At 34.7% G+C, this 12,990-nt stretch overlaps 1 protein-coding gene and 1 non-coding gene across 2 annotated transcripts in view; both read left to right on the forward strand.

Annotated features, from left to right (window-relative positions):
• The window catches only part of LOC136807926 (replication-associated recombination protein A-like), a 28,607-nt gene that overhangs the window by 10,611 nt on the left and 5,006 nt on the right, over nucleotides 1–12,990 (forward strand). The gene's annotated exons all lie outside the window — the stretch shown is intronic.
• LOC136808075 (U5 spliceosomal RNA) lies at nucleotides 2,187–2,307 on the forward strand. The gene has a single exon (XR_010846788.1). It is a non-coding gene; the product is annotated as a U5 spliceosomal RNA (small nuclear RNA).

A 12,990-nucleotide genomic window follows, 5' to 3' on the forward strand; every position in this document is an offset into this window, starting at 1 on the left:
TCCTTTCTCTTTCCTTCATTTATTCCATATTTTAGAGGCAGAGGCAGAGGCAGAGGCAGATTTTAGTTTTACTAGCTTCATTTTGTGTTTAAATGAAATGAATTTTAATTCTTTATCTCTGGTTCATGGTACATTGGGCATAAAAAGGTGGCTGTTTTAGCCAATCTAGAGGGTCGAAATTCAAAAATTTTCTGGCCCGTCGGGCCCAACCATGGTGGGCCCTCCTTAGACACTATGTATAGCTGAATCACTATATATAGCTGAACCTTTTTTGCAGGGTATCCTAAAAATCCTAGATACGCCCCTGTTTTCCTGAAAAATTGTCATTTAAACTGGACGGCATATTTAACGCGAGCGAAGCGAGAAAAATAACTACCTGCAGAGTCGTTTCAAACGACACTGGTACAGTAAACGATGCTCTTTCTGATCACTTTTGACCTAAACAAAAAATTATGTTACGGGGGGACACGATCCAAATATGGTTAAAAGATAAGACACGCGGGGAAGGTTAGAGTTAAATGTTGTAGGAGGCTCCCCCAGTCGACCCTCAATTCACGTATTCACGCAAATTTTTTTGCCAATTCACGTATTCACGCGCGAAAAAAACCATTTTCACGTTCACGCGCTGATTTTGCTTTTAATTCTTTTGTTAAACAATTGTGACCTTATTGGGCTAAATTTGACCTTTTTATGGCCAACATAACGTTTTCTGCAGTTTTTTGACCTTATTCTCGACAGCGTCGACCTATTAAGACCTCTTACAATTATTGGAGCTTTCATAGGGCAATGTTTAAGGTCTGTCTATCACGTCTATCACGCCAAAGTTACAAAAAACTGGCGTACGGTGGTATAAACCCTGCCTGAGTTTGCTTTTTAAGGGAGGTAAGTGCAAAGTTAAGCCTTAGCTTTAAGGTTTCCCCCCGAATTTTCTTCGTCGCAGGCCCTAAATATATTTTATTTTGAGAATAAATTTAAATCGAGGTTTGGCCCAAATTCATGGTCTGGAAAGTCGCGAGTCAATGAAGATTGATTATTTTCAACACTGACCATTTACTGGTACAAATCTGGTACGGCGAGAGTGACGTACCTGCCTGACACGGTGCGGCGTCACAAGATTTTTTTTCTGAATGTTCGAACAGTTCAATGATGCAATCATATAAAAAATTTTCGAACTATCTACCTACTTTTGTAAATTATCGAAGAATCAAATACCCTTCACTGTCTCCAAGTTCATGCGGTATCATTTTGTGTACTGCATTTAGTAACAATATAAGCGATTACAGAAAGACGACCATCATTAGCGCCGACGAAGAAAAATTTTCTCATTTAGACTTTTTTGTTTTGGCTCAAAACACTCTCGCATCACAAAATGCGCCGTTAGAAAAATAAGGAAAAAATATGTGTTTCTGTTTCAATTTTTGATTATTTTGAATAACTTTACAATGGCAATAGGTCAATGATATGAAGGATAATGCGAGCGAAGCGAGCAAAAAAAAATTTACATATTTAGGTTTATTCAGTTTTGTTTTAGACAATAATTTGCTTTTCACGTTCACGCTCAAAATCTCGATTCACGAATTCACGCTGGTAAAATCATATTTTCACGTTCACGCAGATATCTCAATTCACGTATTCACGCGTTGAAAAAGTCCAATTCACGTATTCACGACAGGAAAAAGGGTCATTCACGCGTCACGCCAGCCCCTGGGGGAGCCCCTTGTAGAGATTTCTATTTTTATTTGATTGCTTTTTTAAGCCAGCTTCAACATCCAAAGGACTTTTAGTGCGTTCAGCTACAGCTTAACCGGCGTGCGACGCCGGGTACCGGCTAGTATTTTATATTTGTCGATAGACTTGAAAAAGTCAGAATTGCCAAAAAGGCACTAAAGAATATACAAGACAATCCTTTTTACAAGTAAATTTTCTTAGAATCAGAAAAGTTAAGAACAAAATATACGTTCTTATTAAAAAACGTTTCATTTTTTTATAGTACAGTTTTCCCTTTTATCATCAAAAATGTGAATTACTTTGCGGTTTAAAAACAAAAGACTATAACCCCTTAGCAATCAATCAATTTTTTGTTTGTTTGCAAAGGTTGTTGTTGCACATGCGTAGAAACATGTTCAAAAAACTACAAGCGATTTTAATCTGCAGAGCGTGTGGTTCAAAATCATTTTTATCAACATTAGCTCTGGGTTTTCTTCAGCTCACGCACATATCTTTCGCCTTTTACTAAAGATATCCGTGGAGAAGACCAAATTGATGAGTCTCATCAAGATTTTTCGATAGTCCCACCTCGGTGGGCATTTTATAATAAATGAAACCTCTTTTAAATACTACCAAATCACTATATGATACATCATACATTTGAAGAGCGATGATCGTATTGTCTAAGACGTCACTGCTACAAAAATCTATGCCCGCTCCTTGCCATGTTCAGTTCATAAAGCCCCTAAATTACTGTATCATACATCAGCCGTTGATACCGTGGAAACACAAATGAGAGACTGTCTAGAAATCCTAAAGTATCGACTCTAAAACTCTACATTTCCTTAAAAAGTCCCGGGAAAAGTTATTTGAAATGATATCTGTGATTTAGATTTTAAAAACAAGAACCTTTTAAGCAAGATGTTGTTCTTTATAGGTTTTGACGTGCTTAAAGCTTAAAAAAGCTTCAAACCTAAAAACTGAAACTGTCTTATAGTGTAGACTAAAAGCTTCTTCTCCAGTGTTTAGTACTCGCGATATAATTTAGCAAAAATTTTGTCCTCGGAAGGAAGATACCCTACAATTTCATCCCCACTGGGGAATTGACTTTGATTTCATCCCCATTCAAAATTCAATGTTAAAATTTGCACTCCAAAACCATCCCCATCAGATTTTTCGATTTAAGAACAATATAACTTTTTATCCCCATTGGGTTTTCAATAGAAAATTTTATCCCCACTCTGGGAAAATGTTTCACCGGGGCTCTGAGACAGGGGTGTTATAAGTTTACGAGCGAATGAACTTTAATAAAGAAGAAATCAATGAAAATTTGGCACCCGGTTATTTTGAGTAATAAACCTATAACGATGAAAAATTTGAGAAATGTTACTTAACGCCTCATAAATCAAACGCCAAATAAAAAAACAAGTCAATCCAAAACGTCGGATGTTCGAATAGCAGTTTATGATGTCGTAAATTATGTTTTGGAAGGTCGTTAAATGCGGTCTGGGTCTAATTTCAGGTGTGTTATTGGTCAATAGCCTTTTAATGTCTGATTGCAAGCTTCCTGCTCCTTCCTATCATATACCACTTCAGTACAAATATTATTGATGTGACGATGGGTGTATTATGTGAAGAAATTTTTTGTTTTAGTTTGTTGAGGCTACCGTCATTTCCAAATATTCAAAATAGTCAATTAATTTCCGAGATATCTCAGCTGTATTTTCCTGGATATATAGCAGGCTAAAGATTGCGAAAGGGGTGATTTTTTTCTAGTGCTGACATTCAAAAGCTCATTCTTTTTTCACTAAAATTGGCAGTGGAATCTTAATCCGAGATGTGGAATCTTCAGCAAAACGACAGTAAGACATTAGAGGAGGATCTGTGGTACCTGGATCAGGCCCGGTTTAAGCGAGGAGGCTGGAGCTGCTTACTTTTTTTCTCAATTAATGGCGAATTCTATCTCATTTAGATCCTTTAGCCCCTCCACTTTTATGGTTTTTCCGCCGGGCCTGTGGATAGTTTTTTAACCCTATTAATGTATAGGTGATTTCAGTACCTAACTCGAGATATTGAGCTTCCGAAAGCACAAAAACTGGACAAAACAGCTGTTTCTGGCTGAAAAACACTGAAAACACTGTTTTTAAGGATTAATATCTCGAGTTAGGTAAAGAAATCACCTATACTCGCAATATATCACTAATCTTAATTTTTTGAGAGCTTTCCAAAAATATACAACAGGTCTCCGTTTTCTCAAGCTAAAATTTTCATTAATTTTTCACCCTATGATTTTTGCCTGAGACCGTCGTATTTGTCCGAAAATCACACCAAAGTGTCCGAAAAAAAATTGGCACCCAAGTTATTTTGATTCCCCTAACCCTTAGCTTTCCAAAAATGTATAACAAGTGCTTTGACTAAAAAAATCGAGCGATTTTGCAAATTTCCCCCTACTATAGCCCAGTTGATACTGATCGAACGCAGTTTAGATTGTAAAATGTTTATATCATAATAGTGGGAAAGTAACATGCCAATTTCCTTGCTTTGTTATATTTTCAGATAGTTTGTAATGTTTGCATACTGGATTTTGTCAAACACAGATACTTTTTGTCTGTGTTGACGGTGAAAAAACAAACAAATATAGTCTGCCACAGTCACTGCACTTGGTCGTTAATTTAGTCTTTTGGCAACAATGTAACACCACTACCCCCAGCGACCCGAGTATCTTATCCAGCGGGAAGAAATAGAGGCTCAAGTTCGAATTTTCAGTTCGGGATCAAAGCAGCGAAGAATGAAAAAGTTAAAGCATAAAAATTCACCAGGAAATGAAAAAATGTTCTCGAAGAATATATATCGATTCAAAATTAATTATTAATTAATTACTATATGGCTCTGGTTCTTTTCTAATCGAGCACTCGTATGGCATTGATTTACCACAGTTGTTTCGAAGAATATATATCGAGATTTTCAAATGGAGGGAGAGTAGGTATTATAATCAAAAGAAAGAATTGAAGTTTTTCTAGAAGAATGGATATCATGTTATGTTATTAATTGAGATTGAGGGAGAGACAGAACCAGACTGGACAGAACCAGAAACCACTAGGTATTCAATTCATTGTAAGAAATTTGTCATTATAGTAACACTTGTTATGACAACGATGACACATCTATTTATTTTCTTGGAGCCGCCTCTCGGTGTGTACCCACCCGGCGAAGGGACATCTAAAGATATGTTGATCACGATGTATAAACACCCCTGTCTCATTGACAAAGACGAAAAAATTCAAGCAACTCATGTGTGTTTGCATTTTCAGTTCGAGATCAAAGCAGGGGTGAAAAAATAAATATTATTTCATCAGGACTCAAAAATTTTCCAGAAGAATACATACCAAGATATTTCTTAGATAGAGATTAGAATCCAGTAGTTAGTCAAAGTCAATTTATGATAGTGATGACACATCTATTTATTTTCTTGGAGCCGCTTCTCCATATGCAGCTCAGCGAAGTGACATTTAAAGATATGTTAATCTGTGTCTATAGTTTTCTAATTTTGGAATATTGTGGTTTCGTCTTGTTTGAATTATGTTACTATAATCTGGTTAGAATTAAGATTTTTGGTTTTCATTTGTTTTGAGACGTTTCAGAATCGAGAAGAGGCTCTTCTTATCGTTCGTGGTATTAGCTCTACTGAGGATAGACTTGAAATGTTTCTTTGGGTACCATTAGATGTACAAATCTTACGGGATTTAAGTAGAGGAATGTCACTGGTCACTACCAATCAATAAAAAACTATTTCGTTTGTTTACCAAAAGCTTTTGAAAATTGGATTTAGTTGATTATGATAATATTATCTTCGAGATGCATCTTTAAACATCTGAAAGTGAGCAATCTTTTTATTACACTCTCGCTATGAACTTCTTATTTTACAGTTATAGAATCATTTCCCTACATTATTTAAATTTACCTACTCGAACGTTAGTGTGAATACGTTTTATCGTATGAAATCAAAAAATTTTGAAGCCTTCGGTTGCAATTTCTTAAGATTTTTGCTGTTTTGAGTCCTTAGAGCCATAAATGTTCTTAATATTTTAGCCATCGAAGCCTTATTTTCTTATATAGTTTGTTCTAGTAAACGTGCATGGCTGTTAATCTTTTTATTGCAAGTGCGAAGTTTGTAACCACTCTCCATCAACAGCTTATGTAACCTGTTGTTTACATCGCTGGCCCTTTTTTAGTTTTGTTGGTTGCTTATTTGACGTTTTGGGAAAGTTTTCAAATTTGTTAGATTCTAAAATAGGTTCTTCTGAATTGTAATATTCTAAAATAATCGATCTATGATGGTAGCTTGTCTGGAAAGTCTGTCCCACAGAATAGAATATCAGAATGGACCGATTCAGCAAAATCCAGCTAGGTACTATCTTTAAGTAAACCTCGAGCAAGCTGCCTGTTCCTAACTGACATAAATTTCACCCACAAACAAAAAACTATGCGCAGGTCCAATCGGGAAATATTTTAAAGACTTTGAGCTATCAAGGTGTTACTAGATCATCTTGTACATAACTTCTTCACCGTTTCTTAGGTAAATGGCTGGTCGTGGGTTAAAGTGACGTCACACGGAACTGGTCTATATAACAGAATAACAATGTGTTCTCCTATTTTCTAGGGTCAATGTCATCATCAATGTCATTAGAATTGCCAGTCTTTTTTATTTCTTACTCAACTCGAAACAAGAATTTTCATTATAAGGGATTTCTAATATTTAGGTAAAATTAAAATTCTTGTAATTTTACCAAACAATGAAGAAATTTCCTTTTTTTCAAGTGGGATTAAACGAACATAGTTCAAGTCATAACAATAAAAATTTACCCTTAGTATTTGTAATGTTAGGGGTAACATTTTCAAGCCTTTCAAGTTGTTATGATATAAAAAGCCCTTGAAGTCAATATACCTCAAACTTAAAAAAAGTTGAAAATATAATGCTTGATTTCTTAATTTTTGCTTGTGACTTCAAAGTATATCGAGATGTTTTTGTTCCTTAATCATTTTCGAGTATTGATCAATTGTTTTGATCTATAACAGCGTTTTGGTTCTGAAATTGTTTTTGAGTAAGGACCGTTCAAATTTCCACAGCATGTTCTTATTTTCCAGACCGTCCTTAATTATCCTTATGCTCTTTAATTTTGAAATATAAGCTTCAGGTTGTTCAGGATTTCTTCATGTTTTGTAATTGATGTTCTGTGTCGTATAAAATTTCCCTTGTCAATCCATTCCTTGATTATACTTAATAATCCATTATAATTATGTATACTAATTATATAACTCAAAGTTTGTTACATTATCTTGATGCTTTTGAAGATTGTGTAATGGTTATTGTAAAGATTGTAAATTCCTTTGTTTATGGGTAAAACTTCTACTACATTTGAGTTGGTTTATATAACATTTGGGTGCATTTGGCCAAAAAAATATACACCATAATGTATTAGACTTTTGCTTTATGCTTATAGATGGAATTTGCCAGCAAAGTGCCCTCTTCAAGGGTTGCGTAAAATCTTGCAGAAAGAGTAACCGTGGGAGAAAATTATTTTTGTATGTGTGTTTTAACTAAAATACCGCAGGTTGAGAAAAGAGCAGGTTTTATTAATTAATATTTGGTTGGTAACGACGGATGGCATGTTTGATAAGTGAGTATATGTGAAGTTGGTTTTGAAAATGTGATCAGTTTTTTTTTGGCGTGGTATGGAAATTTTTCTGGGTGGCCAATGAGAATATAGGGCCTTTGTTTAGAGATTTTGGCCTTTGGTGCCCCCTCTCGATATATTTTCACAAAGAAGTCAGGTGTATTTTATGTTTGGAAAAGGATTTTTGGATAACAGCAACTTTCTTTTATACCGTTACCACTTCGAATTTGTTTTTCTTTTGGGATTCCGCATTCTAGTGGCTTTTTCAAGCTACCTTTTTTGTCTTTTTCTTATGCTTTTATTTTTACTCTGGTGTCGGTGTTACAGGGAAAAAGTACTCTTCCTGCGCCGAAAACAACGCTCCCCACTATTTTTTCCCGAAAATAGATAATGTACCCCTCGGGTACAAATTTCCTACCTAAAAGTACCCGCCGGAACTATTTAAGTTCTACGAGAGTATTCTTTTCTAGGAGGTACTTGTTTTCTGCTAGGCCAAACTAAGCGTTAACAAAAGTACTATATTGCAAAGTGCTGAAGAGGAAGCTTATGCATAAATCTGTGTTTAATACCGTCACTCACACTGAGCTTTTGTTTATACATTAGCATCAGATTATCGCTGCATGACCATGTATCTTAAGCTGTGTATGAATTTCTCTTATACAACAAGACCTAGAATAGAACGGTATTGTATGGTCACTAAATCCTTGAATAGGGTGTGTTTTTTATGCATATGTATCATTTGAAATAGCTTCGCTTTTGAAATTGCTATGAGAGACTCGCTATCTTCCGAGTCTTTACCTCATTTCAGCATTCTTTGCTTTAAGATTATTTTTGCGGCTGGCAGGGTAAATCGGTTGTTTATTTCAATTTTTTTGTTATTTAGAGTTATGTACAAAAGCATGAAAAAACTTTACTTTGATGAGATGTTATTATTTTTTAGAAAAGTAGCAATAATTAAATTTTGGTGAGAACTGATTTTGGCGAATTTTGATGAAACTCGCAAAATTTGCTAAATAAGTTTCCTTAGTGTAGAGAGTATATCCCGTTTAAATGCTAACTTTATCTTTTGTAAGTATTGAAATACTCCATGGCATTTCAAAGGTCTTAAAATAAGCCATTTGAATGCACAAATATGGGCAAATCTTTATGAGTTAATGTATGTTCGTCTAATCCTTTAGATTATAATTTGTAATATTAATTAAAATGAATAATTGGTTGAAAGATAAGCTCTCATATCTCGTTAAACACGATCAAGGAACTTGATTAAAACTGATTGAAAGATTATATTAAGATGGGTTTAGATCAATTGGTACGCGAAGGACTTTTGGTTAGTTAAGAGGTGCAGTCCTAGCTTTAGTTGTCACTTAACCACCAGATCAGTTGTGGATATAGGCTACATTTTAGACCGCTTCAGATTCTTATATGTTTTCGCTGTGTTTTATATGCCAGTATAACTTGACAAGGATGTAGGCTACACTTTTGCTGCCCGCTTCATTTTTTAGACCATTTACAATGTGATTTAATTTTATATGTAGTTGCCGTGTTTTATATGTTAGAACTTGTTCGATGGCTTTTGAGAACCTTATCAACTGTGAATCTAAACATCATTTAAAGTATGGGGATGGCCTTTTCAACGACCTTATTTGTTTTGTTGGTTCTCTCTGCTTGTGTTGTTAATTAGAAGTGACAATATTATGATATCACAACTCCACTCGTACATGCAGAATTTTTAGGTTTTTCCTATTTTCCATTCTTTTATTTCTTTTCTCTCCATCCGACTATCTAAATCTACTCTCGAGCTTCAAACCTTACCGATATGGTCAAAGCTCCGTTTTAATCTATCAATCGGACTTGGATCCTGCATTATGTATGACACCTTTTGTTGACAGAGGATGGGAACAATCACTACCTGCTGACTTGCCATTTTGATTACACGTTGTTTTTTTTATCAGAAGATCCAAAATTTTTGAAGCCTTGGAATGTTCTTAACTTTTTGAGTTTTAAGCCTAAAAATGTTCTTCTCGCCATTTTTTGAGTATTTTTTTCCATTTTCCTATGAAATTCGATGTTCTAGAGTCCGCAAAGCCTTAAAATGTTTTTAACTTGAACTTAACATTTTAGCCTCGAAGCCTTCGTTCTAATATAGTGTATCACGGATCTTTGAATAAATGGTTGCGCCGAACTTCGGATAACGGGCTCAATTTTATATAGGAGATTCCTTTCTAGCATTTGGGTACCGTTTTGTGTACATCTCATTGGACAAAGGTTTTTGGGATACCACACTACTGTCTGTTTGTATTCTATAACTCCTTCAATGTCTCAGGAAATTCCGAACCTTTCGTATTTAATTTGATCAATGTTCAAAAAAATGTGTGTATAGATGTTTGGGCGACAGTCCAACCATAGACAGGAAGTCAGCTATTTGTCATGCGGTTTTAATATCGAAAGGATGTGTGTTTGTTCCGTTAGCGGTCAGCAATTCTATCCAGAAAAAGTTATTTTTATTACATTTGTGTCTCACAAAAAATCAAGGACCCACGCAACTTTGTTAATTTTTTTTTTGTAGAAAAATACACTCTGACCCCATAAAAGAAAAACTTTTCAATTTTAATTAATTTAACATTGCGTAGTGTGGGCCATGATAGCTCTTATAACGGAAGTCAAATTAAGTCCTGTTGGTTTTAGATGACTGTACTTTTTCTTATTTTGTTTGCTTGGAATCTACTTAATTTTCCTTGGCGGGTTACATATAGGACTTCTTTCTTTGCCTAAGGCTTATCAAGGGCTTATCTTTATGAAGACCGTCTTTCATAAAAAATACATTAACCTTCTTGACTTTATTTTGATCAAAACTTGAATTATAATCAAGCTATCGAGAAATTCTATCTTACTTTGAATTTAGTCGGTTTTTTGATCGGGTCAATTTTTCTCAATAAAACTTTAAGATAAACCTCGATATAAACCGATTCTGCTTATAACCACAAATCCGATTGTTTATAACTTTAGGTTACATAAGGAAAAGAGTTCAAAATTGTTTTGACCAAGTGTCTTAATTTCCATGTACAGTACAGTAGAAACTCCTTAACTCGAACCGTGATAGGTTAAAAGGAAATTGTTCGAGTTACAGGGTCATCCAAATCAATTTAAGGTTCGAGTTATGGTGACTCTACTGTAGATAAAGGATAAAGATAAAAAAAATGAACCCTGTCACAAATTGAAACCCTTCTGCAAACTCCTCTTTAAATTAGAACCCACACTTCATCAAATATTCCTTTTGCCCTCCTGTTAACCCGTCTGTTACCGTAATTCCGATTTTAATCTATTGTTTGTTTAATCGGATTAAAACCGGTCAAAGTTGTCTTTCTTTCAACATCTACGTATGTTTTTTAAGCTAAGATTCCTTCCTCAGCAGTCACTATATAGCTTTACGTGTTTGTAGGTCTGACACTGTTTTTCACAGACACAGGCTGGTCGTTTTTTGCTCTTCCATTGTGCTTTTCAATTTAGGGGAGTTTACTTATTCCTTTGAGTTCGATCAGGACATACTATGGTATGGCTTGCCTTTTCCACTGTGCTTCATAGCTTGAACGCCCTCAAGAATGTGTTTTTATATGGTTTCAGTGTAAACTTACAAGGACATACTCAGGATAATCAATGAGCAGGCTACAGTTTTCTAGAAGTCTGGGGATTATTAATCTTTACGAAAAGGGACTACTTTTTCCTGAAGCTAGTGACTGTCCCTTGGCTACCAAGCTTGCACACAACGTTTTTTCAACATCTTTTTAATGTCCACAACGTCCATATAACGTTGGATGCACCATCAAAGAACGTTGTGTGCCAGTTAGGTAGGATATGAATATGCTTAAGATTTAATTGCTCTTTTAACGTTTCAGACTCCTTTTTCTAAACTAGACCGAGGTATGTTTTTAATTGTCGTGCTTATAAAAGACATAATAGATTTACCTGCATGTAAGTACTAAAAATAATTTGTTACCTCCCGCCATTATTATTTGGATAAGAAGGTTTTCTGATGATAGCAGGAGGTAGACTTCAACTTAATGATTTATACCGGATAGTCTATTAATTTCCTTCAACGCTGAAAGAAAATTGTCATTTTTTTTATCGGACATCCGAAGATTTGTTTTATTTATTGAGAGTTATGTCTCATATTGGTGGTTAGACCATCAGGTTTAAGTAAGCAACAAGGAGCTTGGATGTTCAACAAAAGTTTGTATTTGACAGACTCTAGATGGTTGATGAAAACAGCAAAACCAGTAATTGAATTTGATATCTTTTGACTGTTTACTTTTGAAACATTTGTCAAAACAAAGGGTTTGTGTTGATTTTACTTCTTCTTACATCTTCATTTTCTTTTTCTTTTTTTATGAAACTCGACTCCTAGATATATTTTCAACCAGGTATTACTATTCAAATTTGCAATCTTGCTCCAGAAATTGTTTCAACAAAGGTAGTTGGTTAGATTTATTGCAGATTATTTTGACACATCCTCTAAGGTCATTTTAAACATGTTATCAGTTGGCTTAATCTGTTAAAAACATTTGACATCTCGGCATCTTCGCAATTCAAGCAATGTAGTTATAAGTATTTTTCGGTATTTTAAAGCGCCTCTTTTATCTTTCGTTGTAGGGTTATATCGAACCTTCCATACATAGTTATGTAATGTTTTAGGGGTTATGAAATAAGCTCATTAACTGGGTTGGCTTCGATATTCTTTTTTTAAATAGAAAAACGTGTCTATTTTAGATTGGTGCATTTCTTTGGAAGCTTCGCGAGTAAGATATGATGGGGGAATTTCATGTATTCGTCAAGAGTCTAGAAGTTTTTGGTGTAAAATGGAACTAAACTAAGAATGAGTCTTGTTTTGGTGAACTGAATCAAATCTTGTTTACTGAGAACCTTTTGTTACTTCAAATTTTGACAAAAAGTATAAGGGATGTTTAGTGCTTTGAATTAGTATTTTGCATAAGTAACAGCAAATTTGTACCCTGGACCACTTATTGCTTTTTGATTGATTGGATTGCGCTGATAATTGGCCCAGCATAATATGGAAGACTTTATCTTTTTTGGCCTGCGCACTCAGTAAAAGTCAATACCTAGACTAGACCACTACCTAGACCCTTTTTGGAGAAAAGCAAAAAGCAAATCATGTTTTTTCAAATTCGAAATGTGTTTTTAGGTATTCGCTTTAGTTTCATAAACCTATGATGGGGATTTAAAAAATCTTGTTGTTTTGGTGTTTTCATATAATTTTTGAAAAATAAAATAAAAAATTTCAAGATGGCATTATCCTCTACTTTATTACACGAATATTGATAGGCAAGTATTCAACGGCCTTGAAATTTGGACGATCTGAAATTAACACGAATTTTCTGCTTTTTCAAGAAAACAGCGACTGGGGGTTTTTATTAAGGGGATTTTTATTAACACGAAATTTTTCACTTCGTGTTAATAAAATGACTAGTAATATTCGTGTAAGAGTTAGACTTAATACAAATTAATCTACACGTACCATAGATTTGGTGGCAGGTCTTTCCTACACGCTTTTATACGAACACCGAGCTGAATTTGGCTTAACCTTAAAAACAGA

The sequence above is a fragment of the Clytia hemisphaerica genome, unplaced genomic scaffold, assembly GCF_902728285.1.
Source record: "Clytia hemisphaerica strain Z4C2 unplaced genomic scaffold, Clytia hemisphaerica genome assembly, whole genome shotgun sequence".
NCBI lineage: Eukaryota > Metazoa > Cnidaria > Hydrozoa > Leptothecata > Clytiidae > Clytia > Clytia hemisphaerica.